The following is a 27055-nucleotide window of genomic DNA, read 5'->3' as shown; positions in this document are numbered from 1 at the left end:
GAAAACACATATTCCAAGCATGGCTAAAACAATAATACCAAACAAAACATATGATACTAATTTAAGTGTTACGACAAATTGTCCATTGTAGCTGGAAAACAGAAACGCAGCCCTGAAAAAGGATCATAACAACACTGACCCAACAATTGTTAAGTGTTCATATTTAACATACATTCTAGCATATTCATAAACCAGGTATTTCTGAAGGTAGGAAAAAATAGGAGAAACAGGTTAATGAATTAAATGTAAATAATAAGGAATAATCAAGGACATAATCAGAAGAAATGTGAGCTAATAAATATGAAAAGATTTTTGCGTGCACATACACGTGAAATTTATAATACAGTTCTTACTTCAGGTCTCTTAGATCACACCTGTCTGGTTTTCAGACCTCAGTTTAGAAGCTGGGGTTTTTGTTCATGCATGGTTTCAGAAGGACTGCTGTCTCTTTAACAGTGAAGTTCTGCCCTCCAATTCACACAACATATTCCCAATGACTCCAACCAGCTTAAGGTTAACCACAAATACAACGGAAAATCTGAGGTAGCTTGTTGCCTTTATTTTCCATTTTTTCCTATGTGCTATTAGGCTATTCATAACAAATATGAAATGAGTATTTTTTTTAATTAGCAATTAGGACAAACAAAGGCTCTAATATTTTACAAACCTATTTGATGCAGAATACTAGATATGTGTTCTAGGCCACAATTTTTCAGACCTGTATTCTCAAATTCTGACTTCTTTTCATTGCATTACAACTCTCAACAGCTTATTAACGTAAAGCTGAGCCTTGCTAATTTGCAATAGTGTTTAGGATACCTACTCTAAATTAATGGAAGAAATCAATGAATTCATCAAATAAAAGGAACAGAAAAGAAAAATGACAGAATGCATTCTGTTCTATTACTGTGGCAATCTTAAATGGTGTTTTAATTATTCATACAAATATCTCTAATGCATTAGTAAATGTGATGTATAACATATCTGCTTTTTTTCTTTTTTTTCTGTTTTAAAAAAAGTCTTGGGTCCTAGTTCAGGAACGTGGTTCCTTTGAGGAATACAAAGGAGGCATCTGAATACTTTTTTGTATTTGATTCTACATACTCAAATGGCATCCTGCATTGGATCCAGAAGACTGCAACATTACTTAGTCCCCAGCACTCTGTGCTGAAAGCAGACCCACACCATGTCACACAGCCTGTAACAGACCACACGACACAGCCATGGGGCAGGAGCACCTCTCCATCACTCCTGCCATAGCCAACAAGCAAATTCCCGGAGCTGCAGCTTGGACAGGGAGGCACATCTTGACATCCCTCATCTTGACATTCCACTGAGAATATGAGGATAAAACAATGAGCTAGTAAGTATCCTTGGGAAGAGAAGCCCGGGTCTAAATTCTGGGCCTGCCTTGCCAAGTCACTCCTTTTTCATCAATACTTAAAACTGAGCATCTTCTGTAGGTAGTTCCCCAGGCTATGCCTTTCACACTCATTCACAGCCATGTTCAGGTGGCCTGCTCAGCAGCTACGTGCAGGTAGTAACTATGCTGCTCATCCCAGGAGAGAAACCAGTAGCACAGAGGAAGCTGCAAAACCCCAGGGTGAAATTCTGGGTAGAGGTGAAGTTTTTCAAACAATGATGGTGAGTTTCAGAAGGAAGACTTAAGTGCAGAGCTCCAAAAATATGTCCCCTTTTCATGTCAGCAGGGCACATAAAGGGTTAACAAACCACTACTGCTTGTATTCTTTATTAATCTCACCCCTCCCTTATTTAGCAATTTCCTCCTTAAATCCTGGCATCTCTTCTCCATTTCCCTCACGATTTTGGGTCCTTTTCCTCCCAAGATTATCATCTGCTGGAAGTTCCTCCTCCCCTCCACTGCCCACATCCCAGTCTTTGTCCTGGTTCCCTACAATGCTCGGCTTCTGGCCGGACTCCATGCTCACTCCAAATTTATTGCTCTCCTGCTCTTCCAAGCTTGCAAAGCACGTTTTCACTCAGCTGCCTTTGCCTGCCAGGACGAGGAGCAGCACATGGAAGCTGGAAAGAAGAGTTCATGAGCACCAGCCGCCAGGAGAGCAGGGCTTTGTCACTAGAAACCCAAGGCAGAAATGCACCCCATGTATCTTATTTAGTTCAAAGCCGAAATGTTTCTGTCTAGGATGTCTGTTTGTATCTCAAGTCACAAAGAAGCCATTAGTACCAATAATGTGTCATTACGGGGGCGTCAGCAGAGACTCTGCAGCTAAGGTTAATTTGAGATGCATAATTTAAAGCAGAACTAAAATCCCTCCATTTCACACTTTAATGACTGAATTCAAATCATTCTTCAAATTTGACACAGCAGCTCTTAAGGGGACACTTGCACTTTTTCTTTTTCTCCCTTTTTTTTTTTTTTTGGCTAATTTTAAGTAAAATACAAGCTATCTATTGCAGAAGAAAAATGTACAGATCCTCCTTTTACAATCACTTTAACCTGTTTCCCCCTCATATTTTTCAGCAGCTTCATATAGCTTCATACTTCACACATTCATTCTGACAGGTCAGAATATGCCTGATACAAGCCACTTCTGCAATTTAAAAAAACCCACAAACTCAGAGTTAAAAAATTCACTCATCGTAACCCCGGTGATTTTGCCAAGAACGGCTGACAACACTGCTTATCTTAAACATACCACATCGCTTAGGTAACAGTAGTACCTGAACAATTCTGTGTCCTTAATATTTCTGCTCTTAACATCCTGCTAAAATACATAAGAGACATAATCCTTGTCTTTCACACAGAAATCTGAGGCAAAGACAGAAGGATGCTGTGGTTCAACAAGTGTTTCAAGCTGGTCCAAGCCTCCCAAATCCACTGATAATTTATTTTGTCAGGCAACTTCCCTGAGCACAGCTGATAAAACACAGAAAATAATTAAGCAAAAACTCATCACAACATAATGAAACACATGATAGGAAGATCCTCATACTATTGAAGCAGAGATGCAACACCTCTCTATCAAACACCTCCCGCATTTTACTGTAGATTCTTCAAAAAGCTCACGTAATGTTACCAAAATGTATAGAAACATACAATGATTTTTGTCATCTGACACAACTTGACTTTGTTCTGAATTTTCAAGAAATCACAATTCAAGCACACAGACATTCTTTGGAGAATTGCCCTCCATGCTAAAAATGGCAGTGGAATTGCACAAGGGGGGGGAGCAAAAAAAGAAAATTCCAAGAAATCTTTGATTCATCCATTGTTATTCATCAGGTTTTTGGAGCAGAGAATGGAATGCCGTCAAGCTAAAACTGACAGCGCTATTTTCTGATCTCTAAGTGATGTCAATCTTTCACAAAGCCACAAATGCTGAGAAAATTTTTCCCTGCAAAATTCTAAGAATGACTCTTAGATTTTGTTAGTTTGGGGGGAAATAAACCCCAGAGCTAAAAGAGGCATTTGAAATTAAACTCCTACGTAGGTGTGCTTTTGAATACTGAGAGTATTAGGCTTTACAGCTTTGTGCTATCTGTGACTCAGACTTGCTGCCACAGGTGTTAAGAGACATGGGACCTATCTGGAGCTCTGTAGCAACCTGCTGCTTTGTGATTTATTTTTTTTTTTACTATATAGTAAAAAATTCACCCTCAAAGACAGAAAAAAAGCAGGCTTTCATACTCAGTGCAGACCTGAATCTTTTCAGTTGACCAATTTAACTGGACAGTTAACTTTCACCTAGCAAAGCAGATTTTTCTGCTGTTTAATTCTTAAGGTTTTCAGAACAACTATGTCAACTAAGTCTAACAGCCAAAATGGCTTCAATAAAGTTCTGAGAATAGCACATCTACTCTGGCACGCCAACACACTATTTTTAATTGTAGCTCATTAAAGTTGTAATAGAAGAAGAATTATATTCACTTCCAGCACTGTTCCATCAATGCAGTGAGATAATCATGCTTCTGTATCGTACATAAAGCAATATTTATGCATAGTGGTTTAGGTAATCTAATGGAAAGGCAGAAAGCAGTGATTCACTCCTTGTTCTATCTGTTGCTGCAATATAGCTTTTGCCTATCACAGGGCCCAAGGAGGCACACAGAGTGATTGGTTTCAAATGTTAGTAAAACAAGAGACCTGGAAAATAAAAAAAGACAAGTCAGTTGACATGCTGAACCAAAAAAGAAAAAAAATCTGGATTGCAGATGAGAAGTACTTCACAAAGCAGTGTACAAATGCAGGCCTCTGAGGTAATTTAAACCAAATGCAGACTGAAACTGAAGTAGTTTGGTGAGTCAGCACAGTAAAAGGACACTAAAATGACATGTGAGAAAAGTGCAGTTCTTTTTGTATAACACACTGTATTTTATTCCAAATTTACCAGAAAACAAATTAATTGTCTCCTTTGTGTTGTGCCTCCTTCGTTTCCTTTTGGACTCAACCTCTACCTTCCAGAAACAAACTGCATGCAGGCTGACAAGCTCTGAACTCTGACATCTAGGACTTTAATTTCCCTTTCACAAAAATTTCATCTCCAGACCATGACAATGTTAATAAACAATCGTTGGCATGAATGCTACCGACCATTTTCCAAATTATGATTACTTTCCTCTGGAAATAAAATTTTAAAAATTAATAGTTAGAAGCAAACTGCAGAGAATCATTACAGGCTCTGACAACAGTAAGTGCCTCCCAGATTTTGCCATCCCAGAGGTTTCAGCCACCTACGGCTTGGTGCAGACCAGGACTTCAGCAATAAATATGCTTATCATGGTCAAAGAAAGGCTTATCCTCGTATCTGCCTCAAACATTTTTAAAACCATAGTTGTTTATAAACTTACAAAGCAATTTTCACCTTCATTTTCATCTCATTCTTGCCTCATACTTTCACAAGAACGTAATTCTGTGAAAGCCACAACAATTGCTGGTTCAACAGAGACTGTCACTCTCTGAAGCGCTTTCTGAGATAGATTTGTACGGACAGACGTGGGTAGAAATGAATAATCCAAAAATATCCACAATAGCTAATGAGCAGAGTCTAGAAAAAAAACTACCACGTACTGCAAATGCAGCCTAAATTGGAACGAATGCCTACAGTAGCAACAGCACAGGAAGAGCAAAATGTTATTGTACATTACTGGCACGCAGCCCGTAATTACAAAAAATACTGCAGTATTCCACAGTAACAGCGTAAAATATTATCATTTCAAACAAAGCAGCTGCAGCAGCCTGCCCACAGCAACCACGTCGCAGAGAGTCAGGGTAGGAGAGTGCGGCCAGCTGCCGAAGGACTCCCCACTGCAGAGGGTGAGTGGGCCGCAGGGTTGGCAAGCCCTCGGGACAGCTTCTCCTTGCACCCCGGGCTCCACTCTGTCAGGGCATGAAGGAGCACTGCTCGCCAGCAAAGGGCTCCCACATGGGCTCCAGCTGCCGAGCCCTCCAGCAGAGGGGACGTGCACTGCTTGCTCTGCATTCGGCCTCTTGCTGTAGCGTGCCTGCTGCCAAATTTGCATTTTCACAGTGTCTCGGATTCAGTAAAATCTTCCCCATTCCAGCTTCTCTGCACTAACCTCTGTGTTACCCAGCCTGCTCTTACACTCTGCCAACAGATTTTAACAGTGGGCTAGCAAGAGGCTCCCAAGCACTGGCTGACATACGCTGCCATTACGATGGCTATCACTCGCCTCCCTAGATGGTGAGGAGTTGCTCTGCTACGTATCAGCAAAATGGGAGACAACGTGCACATGAGTTTATCGGCAACACTCTTCTCAACCACTCTACCCAAGGACCGCCAGCACAGACCACAGTCCCACCAGGGCAAACAGAAAAACCCAAAAGCTTCAATTAAGCCCGTCTGCTCACTGGCATGCACAGCACACAGATCAGTAGTCCTAGCTCATAATTTGTAGAAGTAACATCTATTAAATTTGGTCTCTACATGGATCATGAAAAAAGATCAGCCAAGGATCCACATGTTTTCTCCAAACTTTAAACACTTGCAAAACTAGCAACCAGAGGAAAAGAAATGCAGAACCCTGAACAGTGAGGTTAGTGGAGAAGGAAACGCTGTTCAAATGAAAGATACTTATTTCTAACTCATACTTCCTATACAGGCTGTAAACAGTACAGATTCTCCGGACAAAACTGCAAAGCACGAGCTTTGCCTCAGCTCTCAAACCTGCCTCAGGTATCTGGCATCTCCCCACAGTCCAACAACTCTGAAGTCAAGTTTGAAGTACACAAACACTGTTTGGGCAGTATCTTTCAGAGATGTTCGAATCATCTTAAAAATTGTTTTTTGTACTGCCAACAAGAAAGATGATGTTTTTAGGAGGGAGAAAATAAACTAGCATACCTAAATACTTCCCAGTTCACCAGCACTTCTTATTTTTCCCATACCAGCTTTTCTCTGCCAAGCACAAAGGGGACTGTAGTATATATATGCAATATATATGCAATAAACCGCAGTAATACATGTGGTGTACTGAAATACTGCATTTTGTATCCTCATAAGCCATTCATTGGCGTATGGATTCAAAGTCCCACAGGGAGTGCTGCAAATCCATGTAAAGTCTCTGGGTGCTGGATTTTACTCTCTGACATATGTAACAGATGTGTAAAGTAACACACAACCAGATGTCTCTCTAGTAAATGCACAGCTAGAGACTGAAAAGTCCTAAAAATGTTGTTGCCCAAGGGCAAAGGAGAAGGGGGAGACTAAGAACAGAGTCCCAAATCTAGCAAGGAAAGAAAAGTTTAGGCTTTATGAATTTCTTGTCTACAATGCTGTAATTTTTCCTGTCCTGTAATTCAGCTATGGTATTGAGAGACAGCTTTTTAGGAGGTGGGGAGTCCTGCCACTGTGGCCTGGTTTGCTCCATGTCAGGCTGATCAACTGTTTCCTGGTGTCTGTGAAACATCAAGGTACTACTCCAAAGTCTCCACCATGACTCCAAAGACCTTCATCCAGAAGGGAGGTCTAACTTATCAGAAGAAAAACTCCTCTGGAAAAAAAGCATACGGCTGTATAATGGTAATCACCACCACAGAGGCCCCTCTCCACTCCCTGAGTTGGTGTGTCCTGGCCACAGTGGCTTGGAGAAAATAGCTGGTGTGCTTCCACAATAACCTTCTAAGGCAGAGCAGAACAGTGGGTGAGAAACAGGCAAGAACTTGTTTAAAAGCCTCAGTTTAAAACTTCTGGCTACTCCCATTTTATAGAGTAAGTTAAAACCACTCTACCAGAAACTGTGTGAACCACTGACTTCAGATCTGGATCCTGCCTTTTGCAAAGCTGCTGGTGGGCTTGGATCCAAGGCTTTGGTTCAAGCTCTTATCTACTCCATACTAAAATGACTTATACCATACGTCCTTTATAATAAATAGCCTCACAGTGAGGAAGCACAGTATTGGCATGGTTCATATTTGCATCACTCTTCTGAAAGCCAATGCACATGGTTTAAGGAAAATGGTGGAAATATTACAGCTTTCTAATATTTTGCCTTATGTGGTTTACAGTCAGCATAGTCGACGGCTGTGTAAGCTTCACCCATTTGCATGTGACATGCTAAGCAGTGCGAGTCCCAGGTAATGCCCACCAGAGCTGAGCAGAACAAGGCACGTTGGCAGCGGCACAGGCAGGGCCACGTCCCACCGCAACGGTCCCCTGGCCTGTGTCACTGCACTCTCCTGGCTCCCCGGAGCAAAGTCTCCGTTCTCTGTCCCCAGCACCTCCTCTTTACAAAGGCACGCACGCGCTTACAGAAAAAAAAATGAACAATTCCATTATGTGTCTGGCAGCCCATGAACTTTCTTTCTGATTCACAATAGAGGCACCCCATTGAAAGGATCCATATACTGGGTGGGGGGGGGAAGTCTAAGCGAGTCTCCAGCCAGCACACATATTATCAAAGCCTCATTTCCACTTAACACAACTTGCTTTGGGAACTAATGCAGCTGACTTGAGGGGAAAACACAAACAAAAAACTTCTTTTTCCATTAGCTCGGGGAGAGGGGAGGAAATCAAACTGGTGCCATCTTTGTTGAAGAGCTCCACGAAACTAATGGTTTAGGAGAGCTGAGGAGCATGGATGGGGGACAATTTGTGACTGATTGCTGCCATCTGAATATGGCACGCTGACAGCTGAAAGAAGAGCAGAGAAAGACAAAACAAAACAGGCATGTGTTTAATCTGGGCAGGCTCAGTCCCCTGTATTCACTCCCAGTGAAGAATACAACGCAGGAGAAAGTCAGTCCCTCCGCCTGCTCAGCTCAGCACCCACGTAACTCCCTGGCACACACCACAGGACCTTCTCCAGGCACACAGAAGGGGGCATTATTTCTTCACATGCTGAAAAAATAATCAAGAAAGGGCAGGAGTAGTGGTACAATTCAATATATCTTAAAAAGCATCTTTTGCCACCAAAGAACTTGCCTTTCTTTAATACTCTGCCAATGAACTCCTGCACTCTCTGATACAAAGAAAAGTAAGAAACATTCAATGATTTCGTGACTGCGACAGAGAGCTGAGCAAATGATTATAAAGGCCACACAGATGCCACAAAGATACCTTCTCCTGAACTTCAACATGTGCTTCCTCAGAGAGCAACAAGAAGGCAGTTGTGAAAGGAAAATCACACACATTATCCTGGTCTGACGTCAATGAAAAAAAGGCACGAATAAAAGTATTTTGATTTCGGCTCTGCAGAGCTCAGGAGGAAAGCTTGCCATCAGGAGAATGGGATGGAGAAAAAGCAAAGGTGGGCTGAGAGTGATCACACGCAGGCCACTGCAGTGTACCTCTCCCCCTCTCACTGGTTTGGCCAGGACTGTCACCCTACGCCTCAAACAGGCCTCGCTCCAGAGAGCAAGGCATTTCCCCACCTGAGCCATGGGGATATAGGGAGAGAGGGGAGGCCAAGAACCTGAGCTCCTAAAGGCTATACAGCAGCAGTTACAAACAGATTTGCATTAATACCTCATTTCACAGCTACAAAAATCGCCTCAGACTCCTACTGAAAGTCTTGTATTCCTGTTTGGGCTCACAGTCCCTAGTGCAAGACCTGCACGTAAAAAGGAGTAGGCTATATTGATTTGCAGAAGTTTTGAACTTTTTGGATAAATCAGTACAAATGCCTACAGGACTATTACAATTTCCCAAGTAATGGCTCTTGTCCGCTGACCAGAAAGGAAATATTTAGCTCCCTGCAGCGAGCCGGTTGATTTCAAAAGAAACTTAATAGCTCTATTCCTACAAAGCAAATGCAGAGCAATCACCAGGGACCAGCTATGCTCTCCTCTCTTCTGAAACCTGGCCTGCAAATGCCACCAGCTGAAGGGTTTTGATATTCTGCACATTTGTGGGATTGTATCCCCTGCTTCTTCCATGTTATGTGGATCTTTTTGATTCTGCAGGTTTCTACAGTAATTTTGTCTCCTCCAGCACACTCATGGGGCAGAACAGAGTAAATAACTTGACATTTTTATTTAAGAGAGAGGTTGGTGATTTTTAGTTTTCATTTGTGCAGCATTTTCAGTGGTTAAAAGTTTTACAACTGTAACATTTTACTAGACAAAAAAGACTCAGAGGTTTTTCTTTTCTAATGAGAAATGAAAACAAAAAAATGAAGACTAGAGGGGAAAAGGTGAGATTTTCCCTGCAACTCATGATTGCCTTTATTAAAAACACAATTCAGCCTCAGTCAGGGAACTTTTAGCTCGGCTGCTATTCAAATATCCAAGTGCAATTTGCAACTCTAGCTATGAAAGGGGACATTATTTTCTTTATACATTTAACTCTTACTTGTTCAAAGACACACTGATGAAGCAGTTAAGGCAGATGTATTATTAAAGCTGGTGTAGAATTTACAGGTTCTGTTAAGAAGCTTGGTATTTCAATGAGGTGTTTAAACATAAAAATGAGAACTATGTATTTAATACAAAAATATCACTTAAGAATGCTGTAAAATCAGATTACTCATTACATTATCACCAACAGTAAGAGAATTGTATATGCATTCTTCTGGCTCTCTGTTGTATGTTCTTCAATAGCTTTCTTCTACAGAGTTCCCATATGATATAGATTCCAAACTTGGAAATATTTAGGCACATGCCTACATTTCAGCGAGAATAGCCTCATTGATTTAAACAGGATTTAACCCTTATAAATGTTAGAATGATTGCTTGTTTGTGTGATTGGACCTCATGGGGCTCATTTTCAAAAAGATAAGTGCTTTATATATTTTTACCACTGTTTTGGGTTTGCTGTTAAAGTTATCTCCCTCCCTCTCCCATCTGTTTTTATTGCTTCGATAGAAATATCACAACACTCTGAGGTAAATAATGACTAATTTAATTACAAACTAACTGTAACTTACGACAAGACCCTCCAATCACTTACCTCAAATCATATGAGTGTTTCAAGATGTAATTGTAAATCTCGTTTTTTCCCCTCTCTCACAGGAGATGTTGCAGCCTTTTTTTCTGATGTTTTGCCTTAAAACTCTTTCCCCTGTGCTCCAGGATCTTAAACAAAAACAAAACAAGAAACACTCAGAATGAAAATGTCATTTCAAGCAATTGGTGGGTGGCTCAGGGGAAATCCCTGACCTTTCTCCAATGTATATTTCATTATCTAAAGCAAGTGTGATAACTCCCCCCAGCAGAAGCAGCATGAACACTCTTCTGTGGGCTGTGCTTTAAAAAAAACAAAAAACCCACAACACCAAAAAACCCACAATTTTAGACCACTCAAAACCATGTTATTTTTAAAATCTGCAAGATAGTACACTACAAAGTATTCATTTAAAGCACAATCCAGTGTATACCAGACTCCACAAATTTATGAAGGCAAAAACGGAAGAAAGCCCAGAGATACAAATCAGAAGAAAAATCATCATGTAGAGTATCAAACTGTTACACAGGAGAGCGATCATCAGTTTTATTATTATTACTACCACTGTTATTACCACTAATAATACGTATATGGCTAACTCCCTAAATCTTCACTGAGCTAGTGTAGTATTTCTGTAGTAGTGGTGTGGGGGAAGTAGTAGCCGTGCTGGAGAAGCAATGCAGCATTAGCACTACAACACCCAGTCTGGCTGATGAGAGAGGAAGGAAGGGAGGAGGAGCAATGAACCAAATGAGTAAGAGAAACTGGCAGGTCTCTAATACAATCAATTTTGACATTCTCAACCATCACCAAAAAAGGTCTGAAGGGTTTTGAATTTTCAGCAAGTGCTGCTACCAGAACACTTTCCCACCGCCCTCCGTTCCACCCTCCTCCCTCTCCCGTACCTGCAGCACGGCAGGCCAGGAGCCAGCTGGGTACGTAAGCCTCCAAACCAAGCTCTGTCAGCAGGAAAATCCCCTGACTATGAGAAGCAAACGCTGCCAGCCAGTGCAGAGTTCACTTTCCTCTGAGTGCACGGTCTTGCATTTGCACAGCCCCTTCGGATTACAGGCATCCAAATTATTTCTCTGCAAACAATTTTTAGGACCAAAAACTATATTAATTCTTGCTCTGTAAAAAGCCTGAAAGACAAACCATTCCCGCGGCTACACCTGTGACTATCCCCATTGAAGCCAACACTTTCACAACACAGCAAAGAGGAGGATTTGACCTTGTGTGAGTGTAAGCCAGACTGCTTTGGTTTTCTTCCTCAGCTAGGACAGACAGACGGCTCTGAATAATGTTTTCCATTGCTTTTAATTAAGAAAGGGAGACATTATCCACAGCCTTCTGTGGCCGTACGTACTTCAGAAAAGACAACTTTTCCAAAAGCAGTCAGAAATTCAAAGAGTACAGCTTTTTACATCACAGTTTATTCACACACACACCCCCCTGGAGAAAACAACCCAAAACTCAGAGCAAAGACCAACACACAAATAAGGGGGAAAGTGGGCTTCCCCTGACATGTGCAGAGAGGCTGCACCTACGTGACCACTCCCCAAAGCTGCTTATAGTACAAACAAATCCAAAACACTCAGTTTAAATCACCCTGCTCCCTGACTCCACCGTGCTTGTTCTCGCCTACGTGGTGTTGCTGCTTGCTTCGAGGAGCCTGCTCTCACTCAACATGAGTAAAGGTTGCAACAGCCAAGCCTACAGACTTGCAGGAATGGACAAAGCCCTCTAAAGCTGTGACACAAATCCAGAGAAGGCTGGAAGTTCAAAGTGAAATGAGGACACTCTGTCCATGACTCATACCACCTAGAAACTATTCTTAATTTAAGAAAAAGTGTTAAACGGATTATTCGACAGAGCGTCACCCCGCTGAATCAAGTAGGTTCTGCCTCTCATTTTTTTCCCCGACTCAAATACAAGGTGGTCGGGGATTCTATTTTAAGATCAAAATCAGCATAAAATCCTCCTGTTCTCACTTACATACTTACATTTTTAATGCTCTGTTTAAAGAGACAAATAATGTTGTTTGAGGGACAGATTCCCAGCTATCCTACAGGCTTTTTACATGACCTATGGGTAAAGGCTATGCGACACTTCCTGAAGGGGCTGAAATAGCTCTGAATGACACTTGAGCTTCTACAGTGCAACTAAAGTCTGAGAGTTTGACTTCTAATGCACATTGTCAATTAACCCCATTTTTCCTGTACCTCAGTTTCCCCTTCCTCTACAACAAAGATAACAGTATTCCCCCTTCTCAGAGGGCTGATGTGAGGAACACAACACCCATGCTGATTTAGTGGATAATTTGGTAACCTGGACAAAGTTATAGAACTCTTAAGTGAGGCTGAAACTTCACCTCCACAGAAAAAGACCCTGTAAACCAAAATGAGGAGTGAGTCATCAGCCTGTCCCTCTGAACCATTTTGCTGGATAGTCATTTCACTAGTACAACTCTCTTCTCCTGGGTGCTCCTAGCAAGCGTGGGGGAGACTGAATGGATTCACTGTAGTCACACAACAGCTTTACAGCTGCTGAAAAAAGGCCTATTGTAGCCCTGCATTTTACTATCTTGAGTAGCATACATTAATTTGCTGTACAGCTTCCATTACCCATCTGATCCTTACAGAAACAGGAGCAGCAAATCAGGGTTTGTCAAATGAAAGGAGATTTAATTGTGACGGAGTAAATTTTCTGGTATTCTTAAAAAAAAAAAAAAAGAGACAACTTATACAGCACAGACTAAAACACTAAAAATTCAGTGTTAACGAAAATACTTTAGACTGGTTCTGCTCTCCTGTTGTGTTTTTTTTTTCCCCTACATCATGATACTGTGAGCCAAATGTCACGATCAGAAAGGAGCAGCAGGCCTGCCATACACACGTATGCTCTTCCTGCAGTCACTGTCCACTCATGGCTTGCACCTCTGTGCATTTATGATATTTGCTCAGTAACCTGAACGGTATCAAAAATAACTGTGAGCTTTTAATACAGAACTATTCACTCGCACATACAAAACCTCACTTGACAGTCCGGTAACGCTGGACTTACAGTGTTAACACATCTGAGTAGACTTGACAGCCCCTTTCTAAACGTCTTGATTTTTCTCTGTAGCGTCTGTCGAGTCAGGGAGGAAGGACAGTCCTGAATAAGGCACATTCCTCCCAGCATTCAACTACTCCACTCTCCCCCTTCTGGAGAAATGAATGCAGCTTCAAACAAATTAAAGGAGTATTTTGTCAGCTCTTTCATTCTTCCCGGTGCAATAAATGAGGCAGTGGTCAGCTTCTCTGGCCTCCAGCAGAGCCAAATGAAGGCTCACTCTGAAGTACAAATCCCCCCTCCTCCTCCCATACACACAGCGTTAACCCCGCCAGCTGCAAAGAAGCTGAACTCGGCCAGGGTCCCCTGAAAACAGCAGCGTATTACACCTGCAGCGTGCTGTACTGCTAACCCAAGAATTAAATGCCAGTTGACAGCACACATATGCCCAAAATGCAGTACTTCCCACAAAAGCTATGAGACTGGACAAAAATCACAGGGTCTTTTCCTCTGCCTTCTGGCTTCACAGCCACAGGAACGTAACAGGTGCTGTGCATCTGCACTCAGAAGGCAGAAATATTTTGCTTTTCAGTGAAAGCCAAGAGAGACAATATCACTTGCTTTGGCAGCCTGAGACCTTAAGAAAACCTCAATTATCACAAGAGGAGCAGCCTGATAAAATGTCACCAGTGGGACCCCTCTTTTCCCCCAGCCTTCCTTCATTTCACAGTGGTGCCTCTCTCAAAAGGCCGATGGAGCTGAACGGACTGAGCTGACTTTCCATTCTAGTCAGCTTGTACTTTCGCTATGTTAGCATGACTTGACTCTGATCAAAACCAACAAAAAACCACGGCAGTGGAAACAAAGAATCAAGTAAAGAAAGAAATGAAACCCCAGGACAAACTACAGAGAAAGACTCAGCTCGTATTTTGGATTTGGGTAAGCTTGTTCACCTCCAAGCCTGGGTGACAGACGGGACTGTCAGCCTCCCTCACCATCCCCAGGGCAAGTGGCCTGGACAAAACCACCGTGGCACTATCACGTATAACAGGTGGAGCCAAGGCCAGATCAGAGCAAAGTAGATTGCTAAAATACAATCTCATTTTGGGACTAGCTATGAAGGATGGGGAAATGGCACCACCAGGCTCTCTGTGCACCTCCTGTCACAGGGACAAACAAGAACTCTTTTCCCCAAATCTCACAGGAACAGGCCTGCTGCCCTCTCCTGCCTCTGCCTAGGATCTGAAGGGCTCAGGCACATGTTCCCACTTGGTATTTACTCTTTTTCTTGCCTTCTGCTCGTAAGCACAAACACCATAAACTCCCCTCTTAACAGCTGAGAGTGGCTTTATCACATGATTTTGGGAGTGAGGACTACCGGCCTGCTCTCACTGCCCCCATGCCTTGACACAGCCTGTTTATCATTAAAAGGTGATGCAGAGCCTCACTCTCCCACTTACCCAGAGGGGTGTTAGGTCTTTCCAAGTCGTAATCACCCCAGGCTCACCAGGCACGGACCTCAGGCTCTCCCTGGCACTGTGCCTCTTATCTTAGCGTCTGAGCACAGCATGAAGGCCTAAGGGAGACTGACGGCACCACAAGTCAGCAGTCTCGTCCTGCCATATGACTGCCTGTGCAACCCTCCTCAGCTCCCAGACTCCAAAAACCAAGAGTGCCAATGAAGAGCTGAATACCATCCACCCACTTTCTTACTGGCCAAGCTAGTCTGCACAGTAGCAACCTTTTGTAAAACTTCAGTGTGTTGACCATAAAAAGCAGCAGGTGAGTGTGTCTCTCTGCTAAAGGGCACGTATAGTTTAGAAAGAGACATTAGGAAAATGAAGTGTGGCAAGATTTGCAATGTCCAGATACATTCTGGGTTCTTCAAATTAAGGGCTCTAGAAAAAAGAAGAAATTTCACATTCTTTGGGACAGATGAGTCCGGCATTTTTTTCCTATTACCTTCTGCTTTGCTTACTCAACTCACCTACCTTCTAGTTACATGAGGTTGGATTTTGAGATGTACCTGTTTGCTGCCATATAGAAAGACTGAACAATCAATATTCCTTATACATTTACTTATCTCCAGTGCCAGAGAGTACAGGACACTTCAGCAGAAACCTGTGGTGACCTTTGTTGCAGGAAACTTTGGAGGCCTGACCATAAGCTTTTTTCAGAACAGAAATATGACTAAACCACAACCAGCTTGGCACCAGTGTAGTCTGGTCTTATTTTGAGATCAGCAGGACTATGCCAGCAGGCAGAGGAAGATATGTTGTCCTTTGCCTGGATTCAGTGAGTTGGTTGGCTACAAAAACTGGTTGGCTTTTGTAGCCAAATCTACTCTTTCAATCAAGGAGAGACAGGACACTGAGAAAGATGAAGCTTTTGTGTAAGTCTACTTGTCCAGACTTTTCTTTTTTTAAAAAAAAACATTGTACTACTGCTTCTGTCATCTCTACTTCTACCTCCATTTCTTCAGCACAAATCATAACATAAGCATTTCAGCAAGTATCAGGTTTGGTAGTAGGCTCTCTGGGTTGCCAACTGTCAGATCCAGAAAGCAGGACTGTCACATCTGCCAGACTAGCTCTCACACCTACTCTCTAAGGTAACATCATATATTTTTCCAACTCACGCTAGCAATAATATGACATTACATCTCACCATACCATATGTTCCTTCTCTGCCTCAGGACAAAGACCAAAAAGAGCCTACACACCTTTAAATAAAGGATGCCTAGCCAGTGTCTTATGATGACTGATAGCCTCAGTTCAGCGCTGTATCTGACCACCCTCTTTAATTTAAGGGTGTGAGCACTGTCTCTAGTGGCACACACTCATGTCAGAAAGTCAAGCACAAACTGCTAGACGTAGGTCATTACTGGTTAAGCATCTCATGTGCACTTGGCATTGTAAAAGCTCCTTAAAGAAGATACAATACTTCTTTCGGTAGAAGATTTCTTCTTTCTAACTTCTCAAAACAGCTTTCCTTCTCTGAGGCCTACTCACACCAACCTTCCCCTTTCATAATAACTACGAAGAAAAAGGAAGAAAGAACATTAAGAAAGAAAAATTATGAAATATGTTGTACTAACTGGTACAACTACGTGATCAGATCACTGAAATACACCTTTCATTCCATCACACAGGTTCCTACAGGGCACAGCTACCTTACTGCTTTTATTCAGATCAGACATGCAGCTTTAGAAGCAAGCCTCCAGATAATCTATCCTGCCTGGGCTTTTAGTTGCATCGTGGGGTGGTCCTAGAGCATGTGAACTGAATCCCTCTTGGGAGGAACTAAACTAGAAGCATGATGTTCTCCAGAGCAGGCAGTCAGCAGCACCAGACTGCTCAGAAAAAAAAGAAACCCTGAAATAGACCTGGTGTAACCTCAGGATCCCAGCACCAAGTTTTTCACTATGCAGATACTCTCCAGCTGGTCCATACTACGTGCTAATGAGGGTGTAATCATAAAAAAACAAATGGCTGCTCTCATACATCTTTATGCCACCAACTAAGAAGATGATATTATTATATTCTACTGTAATATTGCTACAGTGTAATAGTGACAGCAGCAAGAGCATCTTGAAGTGAACAATGCAGAGAAGAGAAAATAGACCAAAGTAGTTTCAGCTACAGTAACTAACTTAATTCCTGTAGTTTTACAATGAGTTCTTCTACTCTTTGAAATATTTTCTCTTTGTCTTGCACCAAAATAGTAAAGAATGGTTACAGAAGGGAAAAAGTACAACAAACTGGATAAAAAGACAGAAAGTACTACCTTTCCCCCACTAAACCCCATGAAAAATAATAAACTTCAGGCATTAGTTGTAAAAACATCCAGCAGAAAATTTTAGGCAGTAGTGCTTTTTTAAAGTGACTATGTTGTCATTTGAGCTTATGTCAAACATCCTCTGGTATTTTTTCTCACAGTGAACCTTATGTTGTCTTTCCAAATACAATTAAAGACCCCCGAAGTCTTGAAATTTTTCATACCTAATTCAAGTAATAAGACAGTCATCACACCTTCTTTCAGTGCATGAAAGGCTACGAATTCTATGACACGGCGTCTAACTTTCTTCAGTTACCTTTTGCCACCTAATAAGAAGTACATGCTGAGCCTATGGAGATTTGCAGGCCACGCTGAGGTCTGCAGACCACTGGCTGGAAGCTGCCTGTCTACACAATCCACCACATTCGCTGAAAACATTAACAGGAAGAGGTAAAGGATCTTTTCCTCATAAGCTGTTTGTGCCTAGCAGTAACAAGAGCATAACACTCAAGAGTTTCACCAGAAGTTGCTAAGAAATACCTTGTGATGGAAACCTCCTTGCATTCCTGGTGCAGGAAATGAACTAAACCTCATTGATCCATCTGTTCAACCTCTGTTAAACAGTTCTGGACCTGGCAGCAAATTCATGAGCAAGAGTGACATTGAACACTGTGCTGATGACCTGGCCAAGGCCAAATGAAATGACTTCCTAGTACTCAAATACTCCTTGAAAGCTTCTCTCTTCTTTCATATGCCTTCCATTGGCCCTCTGAGCATACTGTGAGCAGGAAGCCCAAGTGCAGAGGAAGTGTGTGTAAAATCCACAGTCTCACTTCACCACCACTGTCCACTTTCATGAATGAAAAGGGCATTATCAGTAGGGGAAGCTGGGCCCTGTCACGACTTGCAATTTCAAGAGCCATCTGAGAAGGTCCAGGACCTTTAATAACTGATCTGCGTGTTTAAACCACATTCACTACTGACTCTACACACAGTACAGAAAAGGTGAGTGATCAAGCCCTAACCTCCTAGATGAGCTGCACAGGCCAGCGTTGTGTTACATGTTCCATATAGCCCTGGTCACATCACTTTGTCTGCCTCGGGCCCCATTTACCTCCCGCAGAACACGGAAGTCAAGGTGCTGCTGGTTTAGAGCAGGGGAAAGCTGGAAACCTAAAAATACTGCATTTATTAGGAAAGTGTGGGAGAAGTAAAGGGAGTTAGGATATTCTCCCTCCTTAAAAGACCAAGTAGTCCCATAAGCAGTGGAGTCCATGAAGGCTGGTTTCTTGTGGCTTTGCCTCTCGCTGGTAGGTGACCCCATGCACAGTAAGACACACACTCTGAGCAATACTAGCCCTGTGCTGGGAGCAACTCACAATGGCTCACACTCCAGCGCGCTCTCACATCCGTAATAACATGGGTGAGCCTTTCCTTCAGAAAGGTCACTAATTTCTGTTGTTGTCCTGTATCTAACTGCCTGTTTCACAAAACTTCTAGGAGTTCAAGGATTTCATGATCTCAACCCATCTGTTAAATTTAGCTGGAGCTGGCCAGTGGATTCCAACGTTACTGCAGGGAGACTGAGAGATAGTGTACTCCAGAAAGAAAACAAACTACAATATCCGTCTTGGCCCATGAAAAATGTTGAACTGGCAAGAAAGGTAAACAAATGGATCTGATGTTAAAACTTGGAACTACAGTGACAGTTCTACAAGATTCATTAGTATTAAATCCAAGCATAGTCTTGCCCAGGGAGGTTTATTTTACTTATGCTGCTTTGAAACACAGCTTTATTTTTACTTACTGTGAATTGCATTCTGCTTATGAATAATATTAGGTATATTTTCTGGGGAATTAAATTGTAATCTTTCCTCTGTTCCATTTCTTTAATACATTCAGTTTACTACTGTAACTTTTTTGTGATATTACTAAATTGTAACTACAGAAAGTGGGACAACATTTTGTTCCTATGCAAGACAGGAAAAGTGTATCTGTAGATTTAGGTATAGATAACAGATTCAAATCTGCTTCAGATGACACAGGACAAGTAGGTGTCTGGGGTTTTTGGGGAGAGGTGAGATAGAGAAAGGGTTTTTCCCCTGGAGGATCGAAACAAGATATTTTTCCTTAATGTGATTCATAATATAAGACAGATAATGACAATGTCAGTTTATGGAACATTCATGTTGCATATGGCTACATATGTCTCATTAATTTTGGTGAACAGAGTTTGTAAACAGAAAAAAACCCCAAACCTCTAATTTATTTAGGATATTGTACCTCTTTACATACACACGCATGTACTAACATGGGCTGCAGTGCAGTCTTCTCTCTACAGCATTTATTGTCTGAATAATTGCTTTCAACCTGCAAATATTTGTCATGCCAAAGCAAGCACTCAACAGTTTCATTTTCCAGCACCAAACAATGTCAATTTTAATATTATGCTGTCTCTTCCAACATTCCTCAATCTTACACCTAGGGCCTCTCTTTGGTGTCTACAGCTAGTGACTGCAACACTACACAACTTTCCTATCACCGCCGTCCTGCAGAAAATGAAAGTAACCCTTTCGCCAGCCTCTGCAGGATGACCAAGGTTTGCAAGGAAACCAACCCACTACTTTCTTTCAAATGGGCAAAATAGACAACATGCCCCTTTCAGTAACTGGTATACTACTCAAAAAAGCCAACAATCATTACATAATTGCTTTAAAAGAAGTAGAGCAATGTCTAAAAAACTACAAACACACCTCCTTGTACTAGTCTTCAGACTCATATTTTATGCTAAAATGCATGTGCCTCAATATATAGGTATATATTTAAAAGAAATATAAACTAGATTAATCAACTGAAGGCTTTAAGCAAAAATTAAGAGATTTTGAAAGTCGTCAAGGACCATTATGCTCCTTTAGCCTTATGCTAATCCATATGACATGCCATACAATTTCAGCCTGAAATCCCCTCCGTAGTGGGAATCATCTTTCCATTGCATATGAGTGAACAGCATCAAGGTGAAAAATTTGCAGCATAGCATTTTCAGAAAGACATACAAAATGTACAGAAAGATTTCATCCACCTATGAATGTACTACTTGCCTAGGCCTTGTCACTGTTACTACCAGGATCTTCTCATTATCATTAAAAACAAACTGTTGTTCTTTGTGAAAGAGTGAACTGTTCCCCCCTGCTCTCCCATGTTCCAATGAGTGTGATTTTCACCAAGCACTGACACATTTGTACTACAGAAAAATGTTTAATTAAAAAAAAAAAACCTTCACTCTCATTTATTTTTTAAGAAGTGCTTTCCACATATCTTAAAAACTTCCTTAAATTAACATCCGCTATTTAAAATTTGTGTCTTTGAAAAATAACGGCAGCTGATCTACATGCAAAAACATAAGATATTTTAATTTGTTGTATCCTTTTGGAGTACGGAAGATTACTGGCACACATGAACAAATGGACATGGATTCCCTCCACTTCCTATCCCATCAACATCATGAGCCACCCACTGGAAGCGGGAAAAGACTTGTAATTTTGGGGTTTTCCTGCATCATAAGGTTTTGCTGCAAACTCTCCAGAATGAGCCAACAAGGCTCTTCCAGGCCCCAAACCATTTCTGTGCTTAACCTCAGGGGCTTCAGGAAGTGAGCAGGACTGCTCAGATTTGCAAGTTAAACACCCACACACCCAGAACTGTAAATCCAAGCCAGTCAGCAGTACCACTGTTAACTGTCCGGAGGAGCTGAAAGTGTCTCCTCTGCTCCCCCAGCTCTCCCTCTCTTTGTATTTCCAGGAGCAAGAAGAAGGATAAATGGCCTTCTACTATTTGTACTAATCACCTGTTAGTCACACTAGTCTGAAAGGCAAACTGACACATCCACTCATTTTTACTCTTTCCAGTATTTATAGTATTATTTCTCCAGGACTGTGAAGTAGCTGCCAATTATTACTAGAATTTGGCATGCAGAAGCTCATGTATATGAAAAAACATGATCAAACAATATGCAGCTCATTAAAGGAAGTTTGTAACTCCATTCCCGGCCCTAATACTTTGGTTTTTTCTCCTGGAAATATTTACCACACCACCTGATTAGGCTGAGCAGCTTATGTATTTTGAAAATACAAATTATGCCATCAGTCATTCATTGTATGACAGTAAACTTGCAATTACACAACTCCACAAGCTCACGCAGTGCACCAAGGTAGGCACAACCCAGCCCCAAGTGTCAGCACAGCACAATGAGACTACTCAACCTTTACTGATCTTAAAAGAAAATTTGGGCGATAGAACAGCTCATGCTCTGAAGAACAAAGCTTGGACTGGCTGTGACCCTGTGCCAGAGAGAGCAGAGCCATGTCTCTCTAGTTTACCTCTGCAGGCAAGGCGAGAGGGAAGCGCTTGCGGAGGAAGGAGTGGCTGGCACACTTTCCTAGGTGTATAACAATGCTACCTTAGGACTCATTTCCCAGAGCCGGGCATCTATGCCAAGAAGTTATTGGAGGCCAATCCTATGTTAAAACCTACTGTCATTCTCCCTCTTCTCTCTCCACCAGCCTGCTTTTCAGCTTATGCTCCTCACACAGAGGAGCACTGAGGATTCGGTCCTCTGCATGTGTGCAGAAAGGCACATCCAGCGTGTCACCCCTGGCTGCCAGGAGCATGATCCAACTCTTTTGGACTGCGATGGCTCAACATAATTTGCCCTACAATCACCGGAAGAGACAGGCATCTTAAGGACCTCGAGAAACCTGCCCTTAAGCTTTTACGTTTGTCCTCATTTCTACCTCTCCTATCACACTTAAAGCCCCTCCCTACACAAAACTAGCAATAATACTTGTAGCGAACTAGCAAGCAGAAAAGAAATTACAGTGTATGCATAAAATTCACGCTGCTCAGTATTTATTTCCAGTCTCATATATCTATCATAACACAATTAAACAAATCCCCTAATGCTAAACAGCTGGTTTCCTCTCTGTTGATGTGATACACTATCTTGATTCACATGATACTGGATTCGCCTAAGGCTGCAACTCATTCAGAAAGCTAGCACAAATGCTATGTCCCATTTAAGATCCAAATGAGGCTTTAAAATATTAGCCTAAATCTGCATAAGCCTCATGCCTGACTCCTTCAGAGCAAAGAGCATCATCTGAGCAAGCCTTGCTGCCCTCAGAAGTCCCAATCTAACTGGTCAGTAGGAGTGGCACGAGACAGGCAGCCGCAGAGGACTGTTCTTCTACATCTCCTCGTGATGTAGAAGGGAGCGGCGATTGGTCCCGCACAGATCTGCACGGCGCCAGCGATCTATTTATACAGCTCCAGCGGGCTGAAACTCTGCATAGAAACTGCAGTCATCTCTTCAGCTCTCAAGCTGAAGAGGGGTGGATGCCTCTAATTCTGATTCCCATGGTGTTCCCTGCAAAAATGACAATCATTTTAATTTTGTGTGGGGGAGAGCTCCCGGCATGTTTTGTATGTCTTTCTCTACACCAGCTTCAAGATTCTTACACCTCAAGGATTACCGGTTTTGTCACTGGGTTTTAGATTCCACATCTGTGATTTATAATATGGCCACCTAAATTAAATCCAGGATAACACTTCCCCACTAGGTCTAATTAGACAGTAGGCACTGCAACTTTCTCTCTTCTTTTTTTTCTTAAACATATGACAATAATAAAACAACAAGAAAAAGTCACTTAGAGTCCTACTATATCCAACTGTCATTTGTAAGACTTTACTGTACTATTAGTCAGAGCTTCTGGTGACAATATAACCCACAAGACTGAAACTTGAGTGGTTTATGCATGTCATCAGAGCCTAAGATAAAAATGCCACCTTAGAAAGTGGGAGTATTTAATTTTTTTATAATACTTGTGTACTAGTATAAAGCATTCACTTGATTTACATCAGTGACTTCTTTTCTTAAGCTATTTGTATCTGCTTGATCTTTTACAAATATCTAGTTCTTTTCTTCAGATCTAATAGTGCTGAGTACTTTTAAGACATCTTGCTAGGGCTTATTAACTGGAATTCCTACAAACCTTTAGGGTTTGGGTTTTTTGGTTTTTTTTCTTTTCTCTTTTTTCCAAACCCGGGCACAGCACTGTAAATGAAAAATTGCAACCCCCCCCTCCCCCAAATATTGAATATTTTTTATGAAGAGGCAGGGTTTGGTTATGTTACTTGGTAACAGCTGCATGGTATAATTGCTGGTACTAGGTATCTGTACAAGCACATGTCCACAGGCTGTAAAACAAAACCGGACAAATTCTCAGTTCCTGTAGAAAGGTTAAACCTCACTGAAAACTGGCTGTGAAGGAATGATGCGACTCAAATTCATCACAGCCATAGCTGTGGACATTACAACTAGTTACACAGTACTAGGAATTAGATACCAGAACTTGATTACTGACTTCCCTAGTATTGAAAATGCTCATAAAAATGGAATATCACAGCAAGACACATTAAAAAAAAAAAAGCCACTGGAATGAAAAGTGGAAGAATCAGTTAATTTTATAGCAGTTTTACATTAGCTTGTATTGCTCCACTGCAGCTTTGCTGTATTCATGGATGCATGCATGCACATGTACACACACACAGTTTAGGGAAGTGGAGGACAAAGAAACAGATTTTATGAACAACCAAAGAAGTAGAAATTGAAGAACTGATTCAGCAAACCAATTAAGCACATGCTTTATTTCCATTATCTTCAGTGGAGCTTGACTACAGTTAAAGTGTTTTGTTGAATCAGGGTCCTCAAAACACACTGCTCCTCAACCTGTTTATCTGATCACAGCTTTAGGTGAAATGAAACACTTGAAAGGGACTAAAAGTAAAGGAAATGCTCAGGTTTAGCAAACTAAAGCCTTGTAGGAATTCGACTAGTTAGGAAAAACCCCATAGTGGCTTCGTAAATTTTCATCACCTCCAGCAGTTTTTTGAATAATGCAATGGTCTTTTTGGCACCTTCATAAAGCTGTAGTCAGCACAAGAAGTCCTACAATGTCTCAGCACTTCCTGGGGACTCGGAGCAGTAGGATAGCCTTGCAACACAAGCAGAGATTAATCATTTTCTAATGCACAGTAATAAATAATGTATCCTCCACAGTACATAAATTAAAGCTGTAATTCCATCCTGGTTCTGTGATGACACCAGAAGCCCGAGATGGAATTTCAGCCTCGTTATGACCGGTCAGGATACACATTATTCCTACAATTATGTTCTGAGAGTTGGTGATGAACTGAGAAGTTCTGAAGGCATGACCAAAAAGAAGTGATGTGTAATTACAAGCAGAAAGCAAAATTATTGTCAGATATTATTTGCAGAACTTGCTAAAGTAAGCAGTAAATCTCATCCCTGAAAAGCTCACTCAGCATATTTGTAGCAAGGCAAGCAAAGATCACTACTACTATCAAAAAGCTGAAAGCTGTTCTAGAACCACAGAGCAATGTCCCCATCATAGCAGACAGAAAGAAACTACGTGTTAAAGATCAGGTTTGTGCATTAGAGAGTCCTTAAAATGCTGAAGATAACTCCTCCTACAACCATACATAGTATTTCACTCACAAGTCAAACACGTATCCTACAGGTGCATAAAGACAAGCATAAAATAACAGGACGAAGTCACAGTATGTCCCAAATCTGCACTCCTATTGGACAAGAAAGCTACGGAACAAAGCAAAATGCTTATGATGAGAAGCATTTTGTCCTTCTGATGAATATATATACACACACAGTTTACACACTGTAAACGATCTAAAAAATTTTCACAAAGAACATGGTCCAAGTATTTTTCCTGCAGACAATTTCAAGAAACCTTATGAAGACTATAAAGACATTTTACAAGTCTAACAACAAGCTTTTTAATGGCAATAAGTTTAGACGTATGAAGACAGAGAGCCAAAACAATCATCTATCTAGAGTTAACTCCTATATTCACCCTGGACTTTTGTTACCAATTCCCATGATTTTTAGCAAATCCCGCAAGATTTCAAGTAGGTCTGGAGCCAGTTTTCTTTCAGGAATAAGAAAAAAATAACTTTCTGACCATCTTGTAAAAACAAGGCATGAAACTTTACAGGATCATCTGTGGCCTGAAGTGGTTCCTGGTTCTGACCTTTTTTGCATGATAATATTCACAAATGTATCTTCCCCCTCCCCCCCCCCCCCCCCATCTTCTTGATAATGTGAGACTCTTAAGTCACACACACTCTCTCTTGCTTCCCTCCTTAGGTTTCTAATTTACAGAGCTGTAAAGGAAAGTAAAGAAGGGGAAGCCTGAAGATTATGACAAAAAGTCAAATGAAATGGTGCAGGAAGTTGTTATTTTTAAAAGCTGAGAATGTGTAAGCCTAGAGTAACTGTTTTTGAATATCTGATGCTTCCCCACAAGCCACCATATTATTTGTTCCTTACCTCCCAACTCTTCCTCTTTCCATTTCCCCTTTTTATAATGTTACATAAAGTGTTCAAACCTGAACACCTGGACTTACGTTTCCTACATTCGTATTTGAGCACCTTAACAGCAATGGTCTCATATTCAAGGGGCCACTCACCTGGAGATACCTAGTGATTTTTCTGTTCTATTTTAATCACTCTGATAACCAGCAAAATTTAAAATCTGAATATAACTATTTATGTGCCTACATCTGCATTTAAGGACACACGGTTTCCAAGAACCCGTTTTTTCCCCTTTTGCCTTTCATGACCATTCATACAAACAAAAAAGTATCAAAAATCATGAGAAAAGGACAAAGAAAGCAAGACAATCAATGCCTAAAGCTCATTGCCTCCATGGTTATCTCCACAAGAAGCATATCATCACCTCTAAATAGCAACCTGAAACCTACTCAAGAGACTTACGTAAGTCGTGACTCAAGAACTAAAGCAACGAGTGTCAAAACATTCAAAGACACAGTACCCTCTGCTCCTAGTAGTAAAGGAGTAGCTACTGAGAATATGCAAAGGAGACCCTTGCACGGGAGAAAAATGACACTAAAAAGTTCTTAGAGAGCCACAGAATCACAGAACGGTTTGGGTTGGAAGCAACGCTTGAAGATCATCTATTCCCAATCCCTCCCCTGCCACAGGCAGGGGCATCTTTCATTAGATCAGGTTGCTCAAAGCCATCCATTCAAAAACATCCACACAAGCTAAACTACACACTTCAATAACAGAAGTACACAACTAGAAAACCTTCAACCAGATGCAGTCTTGGAGGTTTCTTATGTCTCAAATAACTGATGTAAGCTCCAGAAAAAGTGATAACCCAACACCCAATATATGCCTCCATCTGCCTTTTACTGGGGGCTCAGAGAAAGACAGGGTTTTCTCTGAGATCTCTTAGCTAGTAGGTTATATTGCTCATGAGATACCGTTCATAAGGAATGGCAATCTAACACACAGGCTAAAAGGTGACCCTGTAAATAAATGTCAGCTGCAAAATCGAATATCTCTCCTGGTCTGAGCTGAACAAACACTCCTATATTGACAATGTAAGCAAAATACTGAGAAGAGAAATAAATCTGCAATAAAAAAGAAAGAAGGAAAAAACCTCTAGAAGTAAGCGAGAGGGAACATGAGAGGGAAAAGGGCACATGGCGAACTTACGTTAGTGTGACTCTGACCAATTCAGGCTCTTCCGATGCTCATCACCACACCATCTGTGCTTAAGTATAAATGGAAGGGTTCCCTATCACATTTTCTTTCTTTGTGCAAATATCATATTCACATTCATATATTCTGAGGACTATGTGACTTATTGATTCAGAAATTAATCTAAAATGATGCTTATATAATACACACCATATTGATTCACAATCTCATGGCACTGGTC

General features: G+C 41.4%; 1 protein-coding gene across 8 annotated transcripts in view; it reads right to left on the bottom strand.

Annotated features, from left to right (window-relative positions):
- ATXN1 (ataxin 1) overlaps positions 1-27055 on the bottom strand; it is a 229470-nt gene that overhangs the window by 157223 nt on the left and 45192 nt on the right. For all 8 annotated transcript variants that reach the window (XM_074828767.1, XM_074828775.1, XM_074828749.1 and 5 more), the window contains one exon: positions 10389-10513. The gene's annotated coding sequence lies outside the window, so the exon portion shown is untranslated. The remainder of the gene's footprint in view (positions 1-10388; positions 10514-27055) is intronic.

This window comes from Strix aluco, chromosome 1 (assembly GCF_031877795.1).
Source record: "Strix aluco isolate bStrAlu1 chromosome 1, bStrAlu1.hap1, whole genome shotgun sequence".
Classification (NCBI taxonomy): Eukaryota; Metazoa; Chordata; class Aves; order Strigiformes; family Strigidae; genus Strix; species Strix aluco.
Note: the sequence above shows the minus strand (reverse complement) of the source record. Positions and strands in the feature narration are given on the sequence as shown.